This window comes from Anoplophora glabripennis, unplaced genomic scaffold (genome assembly GCF_000390285.2).
Source record: "Anoplophora glabripennis isolate ALB-LARVAE unplaced genomic scaffold, Agla_2.0 scaffold714, whole genome shotgun sequence".
Lineage (NCBI taxonomy): Eukaryota > Metazoa > Arthropoda > Insecta > Coleoptera > Cerambycidae > Anoplophora > Anoplophora glabripennis.
In genome coordinates, this window is record NW_019416787.1 from 179,458 (window position 1) to 199,645 (window position 20,188).

The window sequence follows — 20,188 nt, forward strand, 5'->3', positions numbered from 1 at the left end:
CATATATTCTATATCTAAGTGAGTACATAAATTTAATTATTTTCAAATGATCATTGCTCATAAACTGCTTATGTATACACAGACATTTTGCGAATGGAGGTCAGAGCTAAATTTACTGAATGATACTTGGAATGGTGTCTATAGTGTGTTAGCAGGCATGAAATCTACATTTTCGAATTCTTTGATTGTGCCTAACGCTCTTAATTTTGTTGTTATCTAAATTTTCTGCACATTTGTTGATAAATATTCCGATAACATTTACGACATAGATGCTAACTAAATTATGATAATGTAACTAATAATAATTGTAGTTTGTAAAGATAATTATTAATTACAAAAATTTTGATTTTTCACCCATGCTTCCAAAATAATTCAGGAAACCTTCCAGAAGCCATTCGCAAGGCACAATCCCGTTAAAATTACAAAACCATAGGCAAGAAATCGCAGACGACCTACTACATGCAGCGGAAGGTGCCAAGCAGGAAATAAAATTTTCAAGCATGTTTCGAAAATTTACAAAAATTCCTATACGCGGCTAAGTAACAACAGCCATCACGGACGATGCTAGTGGAACATGCCACCGACCGCTGAGATACCGTCGGCAGCAAGCAAAGCCACAGAAATTTTCGACTCAGTTCTGAATTTATTGCAAATTAAGACATTTCCAAATACAACGAAATTCGAACTGAAAATGATTAAATTAGCTCCGCCAATTTAATCAAATTACCTTTTCAGCAAATTAACGTATCAGCAATATATATGTACCAATGTATAATTCTATTTTTGTGGGTGCTAGAAAAGAAAATAAATGCTTGTACTTTATTAAAATGGAATACTATCTAAACACTTTAAAATTGTAAGTATTTAGTTTCAATTCTCCATGTCATTTTAGGGAATTTTCTCTATGCAACCCTATGCCCTCTAAGTTAGCTTTGTGCTACTATTTTCTATTTTTGTATTCTGAAATATTTATTCGTAGATATATGCTTTATATCAAACTTCTCTTTAGACTACGTATAAAGAATGAGTTGGATTTGCTTGATGTTTTCAAAATAATACAAGAAATATAGAGGTATTCACTGAATGTGTTATTGCTAATCTTTCACCGTGATGATTACTTTGTATTTCGTTTATATTGCATAAATTATTATCTAAACTTTAATATACAATGTCGTCAAAGAATTTATCAGCTATTAAATTAGATACCTACGCTGTAAAATGCAAAACAATTTACCACATCATGTTTTCGAATACTAGCTAAAATTCGCTAACATGTATTTTATATCTACTCAAATCTTATGTTATAAATATACCTTTTGAGGTAATAATACACACAAGGTAAGTCACAAGAAACATATATAAAAAATTCAAACTGCCAAACAAAACTACCAGTAGGTATTGAAATACATTAGAAATATTAAATATTGGCTACCTCATATCATAGGTATCCCTACGACAACAAGAATTATATTATGTTCACGCTAATTCTACCGAGGAATATGTAATCAACATCATAATACAGTAGATATACAGGGATGGCCAGAAGTACGGAATAAAATTCATATCTTTTGAATGAGTATTTTTATTAAACGCCGAAACACGTTAACTGATTTTGATTTTCCCCCATCTTTCGGTTATATAATAATTAATTTTTCTTCAACCCCCTAACCCCCAGCTATCCCTACTTTTTTTCAAATGGAAACATGGCTGGATTCGGTTTTCTATAAGCTTTTTCAACGAGCCCCCTAATGCCTTGTTTCCATTAAAAAAAAAGTAGGGGTAGCTGGGGGTTGGGGGTTGGGGGGTTGAAGAAAAATTAATTATTATATAACCGAAAGATGGGAAAAAATCAAAATCAGTTAACGTGTTGCGGCGTTTAAAAAAAAATTAATTCATTCAAAAGATATGAATTTTATTCCGTACTTCTGGCCATCCTTGTATATAAAACATGTTCTTTCACTTTAAGAAATTGTGATGGACAGATCAAAGACTTTATTGTCTCTATTATCTCAATTAACATAGTTTTATTTTTTCCTTAACATTGGAACCACTTTTGAGAATTAATTTATTTTGGTTGACTTTACATGGCCCCTGAAGGCCAACAGATTCTTAAAAATTCCAGGACCATATTGGAAAATCCCTATTCTTTTGTAGCCCTAAGAAATTTTCTACTTGCGTAGTTTTTCTATTATTTCAATTATTTCAATTATTTCGGTCAAATAAAACTATATGAATCAGTGACGTTGTATCGTTAGTAAATATTAAATAACTATAGGGGGTCTAAATTAAACACTGTGAGACGCTAGAAGTTGTTATATAACTTTGCTTTATAGNACACAAGGTAAGTCACAAGAAACATATATAAAAAATTCAAACTGCCAAACAAAACTACCAGTAGGTATTGAAATACATTAGAAATATTAAATATTTGCTACTTAGTATAATAGGCATTCCTTCCACAACAAGAATTATATTATGTTCACGTTAATTCTGCCGAGGAATATGCAACATCAACATCATAATACAGTAAATATATACAGGGTGTTGCATCTCGAGAGGGACATGGCTTAATGGGAGATAGAGGACATCTAGGGTAACTAGGATCGCCTATAGAAATAGCTCCTAGGCCATTCTTTATTGAGATACAGGGTGATTTATGATTTTTGGTCAAAACTGCTTTATGTCGTAACTTTGGTAAGGAGTGGAATAATTGGTTCATATTTGGTAGGGTTAATGCACTCACGATACTTCATGTATGCATGTATAACAGCAAAAAAATCCAGGTCCGGACTGCAAAAATTGTTAATTTTTTGTGCAAGTCTAGAAAACAACACTCTGTATGTATTTTATTGAAATTCCGATACGATATTCGGAAAGAGAGATAAAAAAGTGATCTTCAAGACGTGTTTCTTTTTTTTGTTACACTTTGGTGGTTATTTAAATAAGCTATTGAATATACGAGACTACGGCTTCTAAACCTAAATTACGTAAAGGACACATGATAAAAATGGTTTTGCAACTAAAATTAGCGAAGGCTTAATTGAGGGTAGATGTTATAAATAAGCATGCATATTTAATACATAAATATACATAAACCTCATTTTCTTTAAATAATATGTATTCCAGGTCCGGACTGCAAAATTTTAATTTTTTTTTGTAACTCTAGAAAACATCGCCCCGTATGTATTTTTTTGGTATTCCCATACGATTATCGAAAAGAACATAAAAAAGTAATCTCAGCGACATGTCTCTTTTTCTTTGATTGATTACTTAAATATGCTATTCAATATACGGTAATAAGGCTTTTAAAATGAAATTACGAGTAAGTAAGAAACACATGACATGAGTAAGTAAAAAATACATGATAAACATAGTAGTTTATTTCTTTTAGTAAATAGGATTTCTAAAAAATAGAAATAAAAAAGCAAATGGAAACAAAGACTATTTAATAAAACACGGAAAACAAATAACAATAAAACACAAAGAAAATAATAGGTGTCTTTACTTTACAAATTTTAATTGTGACCNTTTGATGGCCCATATCTCTTCAGGGGTGAACATTTTACTAAGGCGATTTTTTGCAGATCGTGTTCTTTTGAAATGTAGATTCACTGGTATCATTTATGATACTCCATTCAAAAACACCCTGTATATGTACCAATGTATAATTCTATTTTTGTGGGTGCTAGGAAAGAAAATAAACGCTTGTACTTTATTAAAATGGAATACTATCTAAACACTCTCAGCCGGATTCATGAAAGGGGCAAGGCGTTAGTCGGACTAAGGAGTTTTGAGCCCGTGTAAACGTATTCACAAAAAATGCGCTTCCCTTGCGCCTTTTACTTGCGCTAATAGTTTTCGTCAAAATTTAGACCTTCTACATGACATGCATAAAAATCGTGCAACTTAAGGTGTAGTTTATTAAGTTCATTGCATTTTATTTTTTTAATTGCCATCTATTATTAAAAGTATTTCCAGTGCCTCATAACAGTTTAACCACAAGACAATAGACGTGGCATTATAATTAATAGTTGCGCCTTCTTCGCGCACTTTTTGTGAATGGGACTACGCTTTTTATTTAAATTCGCGCAACACGGGCGCAAAATTTTTGCGCAACTTCCGCTAGTCAGACTAGCGTTACGCCTCATTGATGAATCTGTGTGTTAGTGTTTAAAAATGTAAGTATTCAGTATAAATTCTCCATGTCATTTTAGAGAACTTTCTCTATGCGACCCTATGCCCTCTAAGTTAGCTTTGTGTTACTATTTTCTATTTTTGTATTCTGAAATATTTTTTCGTAGATATATGCTTTATATCAAACTTCTCTTTAGACTACGTATAAAGAATGAGTTGGATTTGCTTGATGTTTTCAAAATAATACAAGAAATATAGAGGTATTCACTGAATGTGTTATTGCTAATCTTTCACCGTGATGATTACTTTGTATTTCGTTTATATTGCATAAATTATTATCTAAACTTTAATATACAATGTCGTCAAAGAATTTATCAGCTATTAAATTAGATACCTACGCTGTAAAATGCAAAACAATTTACCACATCATGTTTTCGAATACTAGCTAAAATTCACTAACACGTATTTTATATCTATTTATTTTAAATCTAAGGTAAGTCACAGGAAACATACATAAAAATAATTCAAACTGCCAAACAAAACTGCCAGTTGTATTTTTCAATATTCAGTTGGTATCTTAAAAATTTGAAACGGTACGTTTGAAATACATTAGAAATATTAAATATTGGCTACCTCATATCATAGGTATCCCTACGACAACAAGAATTATATTATGTTCACGCTAATTCTACCGAGGAATATGTAATCAACATCATAATACAGTAGATATACAGGGATGGCCAGAAGTACGGAATAAAATTCATATCTTTTGAATGAGTATTTTTATTAAACGCCGAAACACGTTAACTGATTTTGATTTTCCCCCATCTTTCGGTTATATAATAATTAATTTTTCTTCAACCCCCTAACCCCCAGCTATCCCTACTTTTTTTNATCGTGAGTGCATTAACCCTACCATATATGAACCCATTATTCCATTCCCTACCAAAGTTACGACATAAAGCAGTTTTGACCAAAAATCATATACCACCCTGTATCTCAATATAGAATGGCCAAGGAGCTATTTCTATAGGCGATCCTAGTTGCCCTAGATGTCCTCTATCTCCCATTAAGCTATGTCCCTCTCGTGATGCAACACCCTGTATATAAAAACATGATGGCTATACTTCTTTCGCTTTAAGAAATTGTGTTGGACAGATCAAACAAGACTTTATTGTCTCTATTGTCTCAATTAAAATAGCTATATATTTTCCTTAACATTGTAACCACTTGTGGGATTTTGGTTGACATTACATGACCTCTGAAGGCCAACAGATTCTTGAAAATTCCAGGACCATATTGGAAAAGTCCCTCTTCCTTTGTAGCCCGAAGAAATTTTCTCCCTGCGTAGTTTTTCTATTATTTCAAACAATTAAAACTATATGAATCAGTGACGTTGTATCGTTAGTAAATATTAAATAACTGTAGATGGTCTAAATTGAACACTGTGGGACGCTAAAAGTTGTTATATAACTTTGCTTTATAAAACTTTTATATTCAACAAATTGTTACGTAGATGAATAAAATGTGAAACTTTCATTTGTCCTTTTCTATCCAAATTATTATTGTTTTAAAATATATAACTTTGGGTGGAAACTCACTTTAATACTAATTTTAGCCCGTTGTTCTGGTTTAAATAATATTCTGCGCAATTTCTAGATCCTGTTCCTAGTGTTGTTATGAAGCCCACACTTTTGGCTTAAAAACCTTAAATGTTCATCCATAAGTAATGATTTATCTTTAACAGATAGAACATACGTGTCACCAGATAATTATTTGTTCGCCAATAACTGAATTTAAAATGACATTTTGGATTTCAAAGTGAGGAAAAATATTTTATTAATGAACATTTTAATACGATAATTAATCTTGTTGACTATAAATTAACGTTATAGTTAAATTATTAACTTATTTTGAACTGAACTGAGTTAGTGAATACCTTTGTGGGTCTCCAATATGTCACAATCTCAAAAATACATAAAGAAACAAATAAAATACAAAATGGAACATGAACCTACTACTTTTGACCAGTATGCACCTAATGCCACTCTACTTTTTGTAATCCTTAATTTACAGAATTTTGCTCACACTTTAAAACTGTTCTATTTAGATCTAGATTAGATCTTAGATTCTATTAAATCTATTTAATTGAAGCAACACTGGTTATGAGTGCATGTAAGAGCCAAGTAATTATTATTGGAAATAAAGAGACAATTGTAACAAAATACATTAACCTACTTGACTCTGATATAATCTGAAACAATTTCATTCAACTTCATTCATTATGGAATTACTTACCAGATAACGTATGGGTATCTAACACCTAACAAATTCTATTTTGTTTGAATGATTTCCACCAGTTGCAATGTTCTTTAGGCTCAGAATATACTGGTTTAGTTTGCAGGCTTCCGTGGCAGTCGCCGATTTGGACTTCTTCATAAATAATGTTAAAGGAATTAAACAAATGACGTGGCAACCAGTTGGAAAATTATTCAGCCATCAGAATATACTGGGCAACATATTTGGCTTTGACCGAAAACGCAGTACATTCCAAACCCAGTGGTATAGTGTGCGTTGCTTCAAATCATTTTTAAAAAGCATTAGAAGGTATTTCATTGAGAGTAGCTGCATTGGGTGAGGAGTGCACAACAAACCTATCGATTCAAAATCACGAAGCAGATGTGCCTTGGCTTTGTATTTATTTATATCTAATCTATAAATCAATTGGTTTTGAAAATCGTGTTTATCCTAAAATATGCATGTATTCTATTCCTAGTAGATGTCAAATGCAACATTACATTAGTAAACATTTAAGTATAATAAGCAATAATGTTGAATTTTATAAATATAAAGTTGCTTTTCGTTGTCAACTGTTTCCATAACTCCAAAAAGCGAAGCAACCCGTGGGCTACAAATATTTCACCTTTTTGGCCCACTCAAAATTATTCCTTTTAAAAATAGAAAACATACGCCTTCTAACTAACGAAAGGAGGGAATTTCCAATATTCCAGAACCAAACTCTATCACAACAGAGCAACCGTATTTCTTCTCTTACCCACGAATAAATCTTTCCGCGGGTTACAACCTGTCAATAAATTGTTTTATAATTAGTCCAATTCGGATTTCATTAGATATGCCAGTTCATTTACATTTCGCTCGTTTGAAGGCCCGACGAAGAACGACTTCGTGCGAAGTTATATTTGTGCTGGCTCATAGGGACTATGGCGACGCTTAGCTCAGGTTACCTGTAGTGGGGGGCGTCCTTTTATAGACACGTGCGTCCGCGCCCGATCAGCGGCGATGTGAAGGTACTCTGGGTCCATCTACCTGGCGAAATTTCTTTTTAATGCCAGGTTGAGTTTTGGATCGGATGTTCTCACCTTCTTCATACCGGGTGGTCCATAAATATTGTTAAAAATTTAATATTTAACTTACGTAACAGGGAAATTATCTCTTCATACCTTTTTGTATTTTACCAGATTATGGTTTTTCCTTTACCAAAAATAAATCGGATCCTGAGATATTCAAATAAAATTCCAAAAAAGACATTTTGACATATTCTGAAGTCCTGTTGCACCTAAGATACGTTTTTTTACTTCTTTAATTTTCATTTTGGATCGTCTCGATACAACCTTTTCTTGCCAATTAAATTTTAACTGATTTCAGAAAACAATCAGTTATCTCCATTCAAGTGCTAAAACATATGCAAAATTTTATCATCTACGCATTCATTTCAAGCTTGAAACATATTAATTAAAAATCTATATATTTAAAACTGGCAAGTTGCATGCTTATTGTACTAAATCAAAACAGACATTTATAGATCCATCGTTCAAAACTCCAGACAGGTAGTAACTTGATAGCTCTACAGTAAAACCAAAAGCTAGGTTCCAAATCCATACAATAATGTAATTTTATAGTTTTAGCAGAACTGCCACGTCAGATTTGAATTAGATTAAATTACTTAACATAACCTATACTTCACTGTAATCAGAAGAGGTGACATGTACCTAGTACGTTCCTGTTTCATTCGGGGTACTTAATTAACGTGAGTTTCCTAGAATCTCATTATTCGAGTGCTTGGTTAACGCGAGTTCCCTCACTTCTAAGAATTTAGGGTGCTTGATTAGCATGAGTCTCCTCTCCTCACATAATCCAAGTNCTGTAATCAGAAGAGGTGACATGTACCTAGTACGTTCCTGTTTCATTCGGGGTACTTAATTAACGTGAGTTTCCTAGAATCTCATTATTCGAGTGCTTGGTTAACGCGAGTTCCCTCACTTCTAAGAATTTAGGGTGCTTGATTAGCATGAGTCTCCTCTCCTCTCATAATCCAAGTGTTTGAGTAACGTGAGTTCCCTCGCTACTAAGGATTTGGGGTGCTTGATTAACGTAAGTTTTCTCGCTTTTCATGATCCAAGTGCTTGATTAACGAGAGTCCTAGAGAATCTCATGTTTTGAGTGCTTGATTAACTTGAGTTCCCTCACTTCTAAGGACTTAGGGTGCTTGATTAGCGTGAGTTTCCTCTACTCTAATGCTTCAAGTGCTTGCTTAACGTAAGTTCCCTCATTTCTAAGAATTTGGTGTGCTTGATTAACTTGAGTTTTCTCGCTTCTCGTGATTCAAGTGTTTGAATAACGTGAGTTCCCTCTCATGATTCGTGTGCTTGACTTACGTAAGCTTCCTCGCTTTTAAGGATTTGTGCTTGACTTACGTAAGCTTCCTCGCTTTTAAGGATTTGGAGCGCTTGATTAACGTGAGTTTTCTAGAGTCTCATGATTCGAGTGCTTGATTAACTTGAGTTCCCTCACTTCTAAGGATTTACGGTGCTTGACTAGCGTGAGGTGAGTCTCCTCTCCTCTCATGATCCAAGTGTTTGATTAACGTGAGTTTTCTCGCCTCTCATGATTCAAGTGTTTGAATAATGTGAGTTCTCTCGCCTCTCATGATTCGAGTGCTTGACTTACGTAAACTTCCTTGCTTCTAAGGATTTGGGGTGCTTGATTAACGTGAGTTTCGTAGTGTCTCATGATTCGAGTGCTTGACTACCGTGAGTTCCCTCACTTCTAAGAATTTAGGGTGCTTGATTAGCGCGAGTCTCCTCTCCTCTCATGATACAAGTGCTTGATTAACGTGAGTTCCCTTTTTTTCTAAAAATTTGGTGTGCTTGATTAACGCGAGTTTTCACGCTTCTCACAATTCAAGTGCTTGATTAACGTGAATTTCCTCGCTTCTCAGGATTTAAGATGCTTGATTAACGTGAGTTCTTTCGCATGTCATGACTTTGGGTGCTTGATTAACGTGTGACCCCTGTTGCTCACTATTCAAGAATAAATGCATAAGTTAAAAAAGTGTCTGGTGGTGTTGAGGTGTGTGTTAATTATTAATAACATGTTTTCTTTGATTGTGAAAGTATACAATTGAACAAATCTCAAATTACTTTATTACCAAGGAAGTCTTGGAAATCAATTATACTCTATTTATGTGTAAAATTTCTAATAAATGTTACTAGAAATTTGTATTTTATTTGTATAAGATGTGTAATAATGAAATATTTATAACTAAAGATGTAAACAACATCGGAAAAAATAAAGTCCCTTGCACTACAACTTAAATATTTCTCTTACTTTTTGAAATTATAACAGCAACACATTAAATAAATAAACTGTATCCATTGTTTCTAAAGTCGTTAACAGGGTATTTTTGACATTTGTTTATTTTTGGAACGGTTTAGTTTTTGTTTAAAACAGAGAGTAAAAAGTATTTTTCGTTGGAACAAGATTGATTAACATAAAAACATGTGAGATCATTTTTTAAAACAATTGGAAATATTAAATGTTTGTTACCATTTTAAACGGTAAGCTTAACAGTAGCGTTGGTTGCCTAATTTCGGTGTTCAAGTGGATTGTAAACATTTTTGAAGACTTTGTATGACTCATTACATTTTCTCGAAAATTATGGAATGCATCGAGTATAACTATGTTTGGTAATTGTTTAAAGGTAAAGGTAATATATTTTGAACGAGAATGATATTTTAATTATTTTTTGCATGTTCTTTATCATTTAACTAGAATTATGACCGAAATGTAGTATAGGAGGTACAATTGTATACGTATTCCTTGATATTTTTAAGAAACCTAAATATTTTAAATTAACAGTTTTCAATTTTTTTAAAGCGAATGTGTCTGTAGGATTTAAAACTAGAGGATGTAAAGCATTAATAAATATGAAGTGACATCCTGTACAGTGCGAGCTGTTTCGCGGGTTTTTGGAAACTTACCAAGTACGTTCACCTAATGAATAACGTTAAATTTATGATAATGCTGGCTGAGCGTAAATTTTAAAATTTTATTTTACCTGTATCCATGCTCACCTGTTTTTCAAATCAGTGCATTCTTTCGGCGAAGGATCTTTAAACGTTATTTTTGGTAGAGGATATGTATATTCGAATCTATGCCAAATGTTTGTTTTTTCACCTCAGTGAAACTCTGACTTAGATCATAAAGTTTATAAATAACGTAGCTGTTGCTAATTATTATTTTCTCACAGATCATTATGTGGTTAAGCAGGTTATATATAAATAAAAAGCTTATAAAAATTGCATAAATATTTGGTGATATATTTATAATTTCAGATCAGGATCTGTGCAGGAAACAATAATTAATATATAAGTTGTCAAGTTCATGAGGTTCTAGCGAACGTTTAACAAAAGGAATGTGGAATATTATTTTTAGATCTAACGAAATCTAAGAACTTCGTAAAATACAAATATTTTCTCTACGGTAATAATTAATGTAAGTTTTCCTGCTTTATATTGGCAAGGGAAAGTTAAAATGTACTTCCCTTTTATTAAATGAGAAAAAAAATATGTGTATACATTACTACCAAGTAGTTTTAATACATAAATAACATACACACAATTATTGTATAGGGCGTTTTTTAATTCGACTGCCAAACATCTAGGGGATGTTTCTTTATGAAAATTAACACAATAAATTCAGTTACGACATTTTACGGGGTTACAGCATCTTCAAATACATATTAAAAATCTTTCAGACGCATGATAAATAAAATGTTTTTCATTGTCTCTTGGAAAATGTGTTGGGGCATGAAATAATTACGATGGCTGAAAAGTTATTGCTCTTTAAAAGATTTGCTAGAAAACACAGTTTTAGAGTAAAATCGAGGAGTACATCATCATGTAATAATAATTGTTACCAAGGATAATACCAAATAAAGCTTCGATGTTCACCTTCATACAGGGTGATTCATAAATAGTGACCAAAAATTAAACCTCGTATTATTTGATGAATTTTAGGGGGAGTCTCTCCTATAAAGTTTTTATCTAGGGCGTTTTGTTAAAAAGATACGGGGTGTTAAACTTCAAAAAACATTTTTAATTTTCTTAAATAATTTAAAAACTAGTAAGTGAAATAATTTGAAATTGGGCACATGCATTTATGTAAACATTGTCCAAAATCCGAGGACTTTTCGTAAAATTTACATGTTCCAGTGGTGGAGGTACAGGGTATCGGTGGCATATTTTTCTAAATGAAATAGTACGTCTCTGCTTTTGTCTTTGTAAAAAACACTCTTTTGTCAGGATGGCATCCTTAATTGTCTTTCTAGTTTTTATTTGTGGAGAGAATTGTAAATACAAAAGGCAAATAAGTTGCTGATATTGTAAATAGTACTCCAATAAATAACGTTTAGATAGCAGAAGAACGATAGAGAGTAGTATTATTTGCAAGTCGTACAAGTGTGGTTAATTATTTTGAACTACCTACTCGAGAATCATCAATAATGGAACTAAAACGAAGTTATAATTATTTATACATTTTTTATTATGATATTTATTCTAACGTTTGTAATAGACTAGTACATTCTAGCTTCAACTGTTCCTTTATATATTTTATTGAGAAATTGGCAGAGAAATTCACAACTTCCCACAATATTTACTAATTTTGTTGGATTATACCATACACGTTACGTATAGATACGTAAACAAAAGGAAAAAATTAAGTACATTGTAGTTTCAAAAACAGAAGATGTTAAGAGCGTTTTGATAGTGACGTGGGTTAAATTTAACATTTTGTTATTGTAAACGACAATTTTCCCGAAGGTTTGTATATTTTAAAGGCGTGAACAATATACGTATATGGCCTTTCAACATTTGACCATAAATAAATATCTAACAAAATGGAAAAATAAGTGCCCACCTAAAAGTTTAAAATTTCATTAGTTAATAAAAATTTATTTAGTTGTATTATTTTGTCCAAGATATGAGTGAGAATAGTTATCTAAATTTTCAAGAGGACAAGTCACTTTTATAACCAGTGAGATAAATATAGAATGGCAAATTTGGCCAGGGAATATTTGGACTTATTAACGGAGTTCTTGATTGTGTTAACTATTCTAGATTTCGCTAATACCGTTAATTTTAATACAGGGCGTTTATTAAGTACTTGTACAAACTTTAAACGGTGAATCTTTGACTAATTTTAAGACAAAAAGTTCATATGAACATGGGTCTGCAACGGCTTGGTTCTTGAGATACAAAGCGTCCATTTACCCTTTAAAGTTGGTACAAGTACTTAATAAGCACCCTGTATATCGTGTGGAAGAAAAGAGGTACATTTAAATTAATTGAAAATTAGTGCGATAGCTACCAGGCTAGTAGAAAATATTTAGACCAAAAGTCAATGACAAGCAGGGAAAGTATACTTTATTATGACGTATACCACTATAAGAAACTTTTATATCTAAATTACTAATCAGATAATGGAAAAACTTGAAAATTTTCCTTAATCCACACGCCTAAATTCGAATAAACGTATATAATAACATATTGGGTCCTTTGGTGCGACTTTCACAGATCAAAGGATTTTGTTACGTAAAAAAATACATTTTCTCAAATTATTCTATATTCTCTTCACTTTTACTGATATTTTCTCTTATTTTAGTAACTAACTACGTCAAAAGAAGTAAGTAAAGTATTGTCTGTTTTCCTTTTTCAGTTTACAACATATTTCAACAATTTTCCTTTTCACGAGCATTAAGGATGAGTTGAACGGCAAATCATGACACACATGTCCAGAACTCTCGCGAACGGAAATCATTATTTTTATAATTCGGGAGATGTTTCAGACCCATGATTCATAAGACTTTTACTGCATGAGAAATTTGACGTTTAACTTTTCGAAGCTTGTCATGTAACACCCGGAATATATGGACCTGCGACTAATCTTTTGAGGCTTAAGTGAATTACGGCCTCGGCTCACAGCGCAACAATTACTTTCTGCACAATTTTGTCAGCCTGTAGAATAAAATGTAGAGAATTCTCAACAAAATCCCATTCCTCTCAGATGTACTCTACGGATTCGAGTTTAGTATTTCCTGATACTTAAATCTTGCACAGAGACTTTGGCTGCGGCCCAACACCCACCTTAGTTAAAATATTTAGGTTGTGACTCAAATGTTTCCTCGGCTGAATAATACGTTTCGTTAATTTTACTTGAATATATAATTTAATGAGAAGTGCATACATTCGAGTTGACAATTATTCTGGGGACACATAACTTCTCTAGACGCGAATGGAAACGTTATACAAGGTGTTAGAACTATGCAAAAAGATTAAAAAGCAAAGGGTACTGCAAAAAAGCAAAAAAGTTCACATGGATTATGATTATATTGTGATTCCTGAAAGTAACGGATAAAAGTCTATAAAATCGCGGAGAAAAATATTTCAAAAAATGCTCGGACACTTTATTTTCTTTTAAATCATTCACTCAACCATCAGAGATGTAATTTTCAACCCCTCATCCCTCAACCCCACTAAGAAGTACTCCGTGTGATATCTTGATTGACAGCTTCTACACTGAATATAACAACAAAAAAGTGAATGAAAATGCCAATATTGGAGCGGGCGTTGATACGGCTGAAGCAAAAGTATAGGTAAAAAAATGCAATTTGTGTGTTTTTAGATGTCAAACACAATTCAGTGAAGTGCGTATGTATTACTTCCTTATGGATTTAAGAAATAAGATAGCAAAAATATTACTTGATTGGGTTGGGTGTGGAGGTAGAAATCGGAGACATGAAGGAATCCCTATTTTATTCAATGAAACTCAACCCAAACCGTCCTCTAATATAGCAATCAACAGTAAATCGAGTTGAGAACAAATTTCAAGATCTTGGATATGTACGAAATAAGCATAAGACTGGACTGGACGTCCAACGATTTAAATGAAGACATAGAACCTTGTTAATGGTGAAGAACATTTCACATTTAATCCTTTGAAAGTCTCTTCATATCTTAATATGTCAAAAGGGCAGATTTGAGACTTCTCTATAACCCATGATTTTGATCGATCAATTTTGTGGAACTCTCCAATCTTGAAGTCATTAGAAATATTGTTTATTGTGATGAGACAACATTTTGTTGAAATGGTACCATCAATAAGCAAAACTGCCGTTATTTGGGCGATGAAAGAAGGTGAATACACAAGATCCCCAAAAGGGTAACATGTGCATGGAAGAGTGAATAATCGAATTATCCAACATCCTTCTTTGAGGGAATGCTGGGTAGTGAACAATACCTGGACTTCCTCCGATCTAAACTAATTCCAGATTTAGCGGTGTTGTTTTCTAATGCAGAACACCTGATCCTATAATTTGGTTACAGCAAGACTGAACACCTTCTCATTATGCATGTCGAGTTCGGGAATAACACTAAAATCAACAGATTGGTTTTAAATATTTTTTTTGGGTTTTGTTTGGATAATTTAAAATTTACTTTAGTAGGCTTATAAATATTGAGGCCTTAAAATACAGAATTCTACAAGAAATGTGCTCATTCACCCCGGAAATATTAGACAATGTTCAATAAACGTTTTTCTCTAGATTAGGGTATTGCCTCGCCGTTAATAAACAACATTTGAGCATTTAATTCAATTTATATAATTTTCCATAGGTATATTATTTTTCAAAAATATACTTTTGTTTTGATATTGTGTCATTCAAATTTGGTCGAGATAAATTCTATTTTGGAAAAATTTTATTGGAAAATATAAAATTTGGTCTGATGTAAAGTGAAGTTGTGACAAGCTTCTAGATTGATTCTGCACATCGATCTTATCTCTACTAGATTCGGCATGGACAATATTGTTTTGTAAACACTGAGGATGTTAAGCTATTTTGCTGTGATTGGCTGATGTTTCGAGTATACCATTTCATGGCGAGAAGCTAAGAATACTGTGACCTGTTTATAAACCTAAATATATGTAGGATATAACAGGATGACCTGTTTATAAACCTAAATATATGTAGGATGTATATCATATCAAGAGAATATATACCAAGTGGCCCATTAGCTCAGTTGGTTAGAGCGTCGTGCTAATAACGCGAAGGTCGTGGGTTCGATCCCCCCATGGGCCAATTTTTTTTTATTATAAGTATTGATAATGCATGAAGGTAAAGTATTGTTTAAAATTAATTATAAATTTCAAGATATACTGTACTGTTTTTCAATTCTAGGTGATCTGCATCATATAAAAATACGTACAGAAATAATAGATGTATAACTGTTTACTTAAATTTTCCTCTAACCGAATTGATGTTCCTATTATTAAAATAATATTTATTCTACCAACGATATTGTGAATAATTTTAACTTCTGAGCACTTCCTGTCTCTTTTTTTACGTTGTAAAAATATACATCTAATTAGATTACCTATCTATTATAAATATCTATTTGTTAGTCGCTCAGATCCTTGAAATAAAATCTAACGAAGTTAGTATTTAATGTACTACTGAATGAGCCAATTTATGTAATTTTCAGATTGAAATTTATAGTCACGTTTATCAAAAAGAGCATTTCCATTGATTTACTACATTCAAATAGGTTCTTAAATAAATAAGATATACATACTTATAATAATTATAACTTATACCTATGCATAGTTACTTAATTTGAGATCTTTTAACTATCAAATATGTGTTTAAATATTTCACACAAATTTTGGCAAATTATTCCCCTCGTTCTCATCAAAGAAAACAAGAAGAAACAGACGTACGATTTTTTCCTTTTTGTCCTAAACAATGTGCTATCCTATTGAATTACCAAAGATGGGATGCAAAATATGGTTTTTAATAAATTCTCAGTGCCACAAACAAAAAGTGGACTGGGCTTTGGACTACATTGGTACATCCTATACTATTTTGATCCGCTGACTCCGAATCTAAATCAGAATTCCCGGATTGGTTCGCATTTCGACCCTAACACCAAGAAATTTCTCTGGAAAGCGGTTTTCGAGGTTTCAAACTGACCTGAGTAGTCATTGATTGGAATAACATTCCAATTCATGGTCCGCATAACCCCATAACTCTCTAACCTTGTAACACGAGAGACGCGAGGGTATAGAACTACAACATTCTGTTATAGTCCCCCTAGTTGGAAAGAGAATCTTTAGCTGACTCAGTAACAGAAGTATTCACAGTCAGATCATTAGCTCACAGGGGTTGCGTGTCTCAAGTGCTGGGATAGCTCGTTTACCCTGAATTATATAGACTTGAAATTCTGATGTACGAGATCTATGTCAACACAGTCTTTCGTGGTTTCACAGATCCTAAGCTCATAGTATTGCGATAGCGAGTAAGCTCAGAATTATACATAGGTATAGTCTTGAATTTCTGCTGTACGAGATCCATATCAATATGGTCTTTCGTGGTTCTACAATCCCGAGTATTGGAATTGCGGGTGTACCCAGAGTTATACAGTTTTTGATTTCTGATAACTTAGATCCATGTTAACTTTCACAATTCTACACCCTCACACATCCCGGACCCTGATGTATTAGAATTATGTTCCAACATAGTTTCGTGTCTTATAGAGTTCATATTGCACTTCGGTATCTTATTGTAACATATCTGCTTTCAAGAACTTGTATAAAAGTATAGTTTTTATATGACATTAATAGAAAAGTACATTAATGACAAATGTGTCATTTTAACATCGAAGGATAGGTTAAATACCTGAGCTTTCCTCGTACTGTTGGTTGCATATTGTGATTACGCAATAATGTGGTCTGGATTGCAATTTAGGATATGCAACCGGTAAGACTTTGATGGATAGAGGGACTAGGGGCGTAAGTGATGGAAATTTGGAGAGATATCTTGATGAAATGATAATTAGGATAGGTACAAACGATTTTTATTAGTCGAATGATAATAGTTAACAATGGAATAATTTAAAATAATTTAAATTTAAATTTGAGCTTATTTTGCTATTAATTCATGTGAACTGATTTTAAAACGATTTTTTATATCAATTTGAATATGAAAATCATACAGTAGATATTAAAAATAAATCCCTTTGCATATATCACATATTTTCTACCTATAAATACCAGGAGAAATAGATATATATGTCTGTAAATATTTCATAACTACATTTGCACAAAGTTAATGTTCGGTGCGGTGCTATGTACAATTTTTTATTAGCTGTATTGTGGGTTGTAGAAACACAACATGAGTAATTTGGTGGGCCTATTTCTTATACCATCTTCTAAAAATGTGTATCAGGAGTTTTTGATGCAAATGATGCTCGCATGGCTTCAAATCGTATTGTTATATGTAGCTGCTAATATAAATTACTCCTACAGCACAACAATTATTTGGTCTTATTTTTCACACTATTTCGGATAAAATCTTCAAATTGTAGGCGACTGTAGGAAAGTGTTCCATTAGAAAATATGTAAAAATATAAGGTGGTCTATTAATGTGCCAAAACATAATAGTTCCTTTATTATAAAAAAAAACGTGTTCAAATAAAAGTTGAAAATTAAAAAACACTTTGTTTTCTTTTTAAATAAACTTATATACCAATATTTTATTTTTTTATACAGGGTGTCCCAGAATATGTGGGCAATCTCTCGGATTTATACGGGGGCGTTAAAATAACATGAAATGTTCCTATACAAATTTTCCCTAGAGAGGAGATACAGGCCTCTAAAGGACGCCCTCAAAATTTTTAATAGCTTTTAAAATACTTTGTGTAATTTCATTATTTTTTAATACCATCATATTACCTATATAAAATAATAACCTAATCTAAGCTTTGTCTACTATATTGTTAAATACAGAAATTCTAACTGTTGGCATTTAACAAAGAAATACAAATTTTCACAAACATTTTTTTTTGTAAAATTTAAAGATTATTTGAAATAATTGGACAACGCCATAACTGAATATAAAATTATTGACACCACCTCACGTAGATATTTCGATTATTCAAATACAAAGTTATTACAAAATGCTGTAGAAAAAAACAAGAACACTTGAAAATACACAGAAAATACGACAATATTTGACAAACAATAAAAAATATTTAAATAGAGTTATCCTAAAAATAATTTCTTAATATTAGACACCGTGGTATGGAAAATATCAATATTGCCCTTCAAATTAGCAAAATTTCGACACATTACATATAAAGGAGCATAGGAGTTATAGCCTTAATGCGATGTGAACTAATCTTATGATTTTTTAAAAGGAGCAACTTTTATAAAGTAAAGAGTGGTTTGTTAGTGTGGTATTTTACTTTACCACACTAACAAACCACTATTTACTATACAAAAGTTGCTCCTTTTATAAAATAGTAAGATTAGATTACATCATATTAAACTGCTGTTTAATTATTTATCTCCATAGAATGAATAAGAAGGCGTCACTATCGTCTACCAATATCTAGAAGCTATTTATTATTATTAATATTTAGATATTATTTTATTTTTCCTGGCATTTTTAGGTGATAATTATTTAAATTTAGAATTGTTTAAAAACTATAAAAAATCCACTTTTTTGGTAATCTATAAATGTTACAAAACTTTTTAGCCCTTTCATTTCTCCATGGTGGACATCCTTAAATAAATCGGGTTGAATGATAAATAGACTCTACTGACAGATCTTCATCATTGAATGGGCAGTTGTAATAATACATTTTCTAATTTTCGGAGGCTTAATAGCAAATGAAATATTTCGTATTTTATTAATCTATTACACATCCGTCGCTAATAAATATGAAAGGTACATTCCATTTGTGAATTATTTCGTCACATAAAACATTTGCAAAGATATATTAAACAAACGGAAGAGAGATGACTTATGTATTTTAATAGTCATAGCTCATTAAGGTGTTAGTTGGTGCGAGGAATATTGTGCGTTGAGTGTTTAATTAATGGTATTTATTTACGGAAATATAAGCATATCAAATTTTCAGATATGTATGAAAGGAGGATGATATCAGTAAGTTACTTTGGTTACTGATTGCATTTTAAATAGTGTTATGTTGACATTTTGGACCCTGTAATTATTTCCCTGCTGAAATAGTTGATCATATTGTTGTATACATATTATGAGTACTAGAATAAAATTAAATTAAACTTAAATGGCTAAAAAAATTAAATAATACTTAAGCATTCGTTTCTTAACAGATGAAGACATTAATGCAATACTGATATAGCGACCGATGAAAGGAATTAATTAGAAAAAAAATTGCTATTAAATTTTAATCATCATCCATGTGAGTCATCAATGCCCGTCGTCCCCTGGGTTTGTTGGAAAATGCGCTCAATTATGGTATTTCAAACTAAAAATAATGTTTATTTTTGCTACAAAATACACCTTCATTCAGAAATTGAACTGTATTTTATTAGCCTAATGATTAAAATATTATATTTAATGAAATAAGAGAATAATCCAACGAAAATATTATATTCGATAGTAATTGCGTTATCTTTGGAAAGGTGGAATATGATTTAAGTAATTTTTCGCAAGGAATTCTTATATTTTATCTATAATTACATTTTAATTTTCCGATATCTTTAATGGCTGATTTAAGAACATTTGTTTTAACTAATTTGTTCTCAATTAGGTATGTAATTACAAAATTTACACTTGTGGTATTTACTATTCATTATTTACCTTTATTTTATAATGCAACAATTCTGTGGAGGTACTTCAAAATTCAGGCTACCAGCGGAATTCAATTCGGGC

At 31.9% G+C, this 20,188-nt stretch overlaps 1 non-coding gene across 1 annotated transcript; it reads left to right on the plus strand.

Moving 5' to 3' along the window:
• The first annotated feature begins 15,497 nt into the window (after positions 1-15,497).
• Trnai-aau lies at positions 15,498-15,571 on the plus strand. Its single transcript has one exon. It is a non-coding gene; the product is annotated as a tRNA-Ile (tRNA).
• The last annotated feature ends 4,617 nt before the right edge of the window (positions 15,572-20,188 follow it).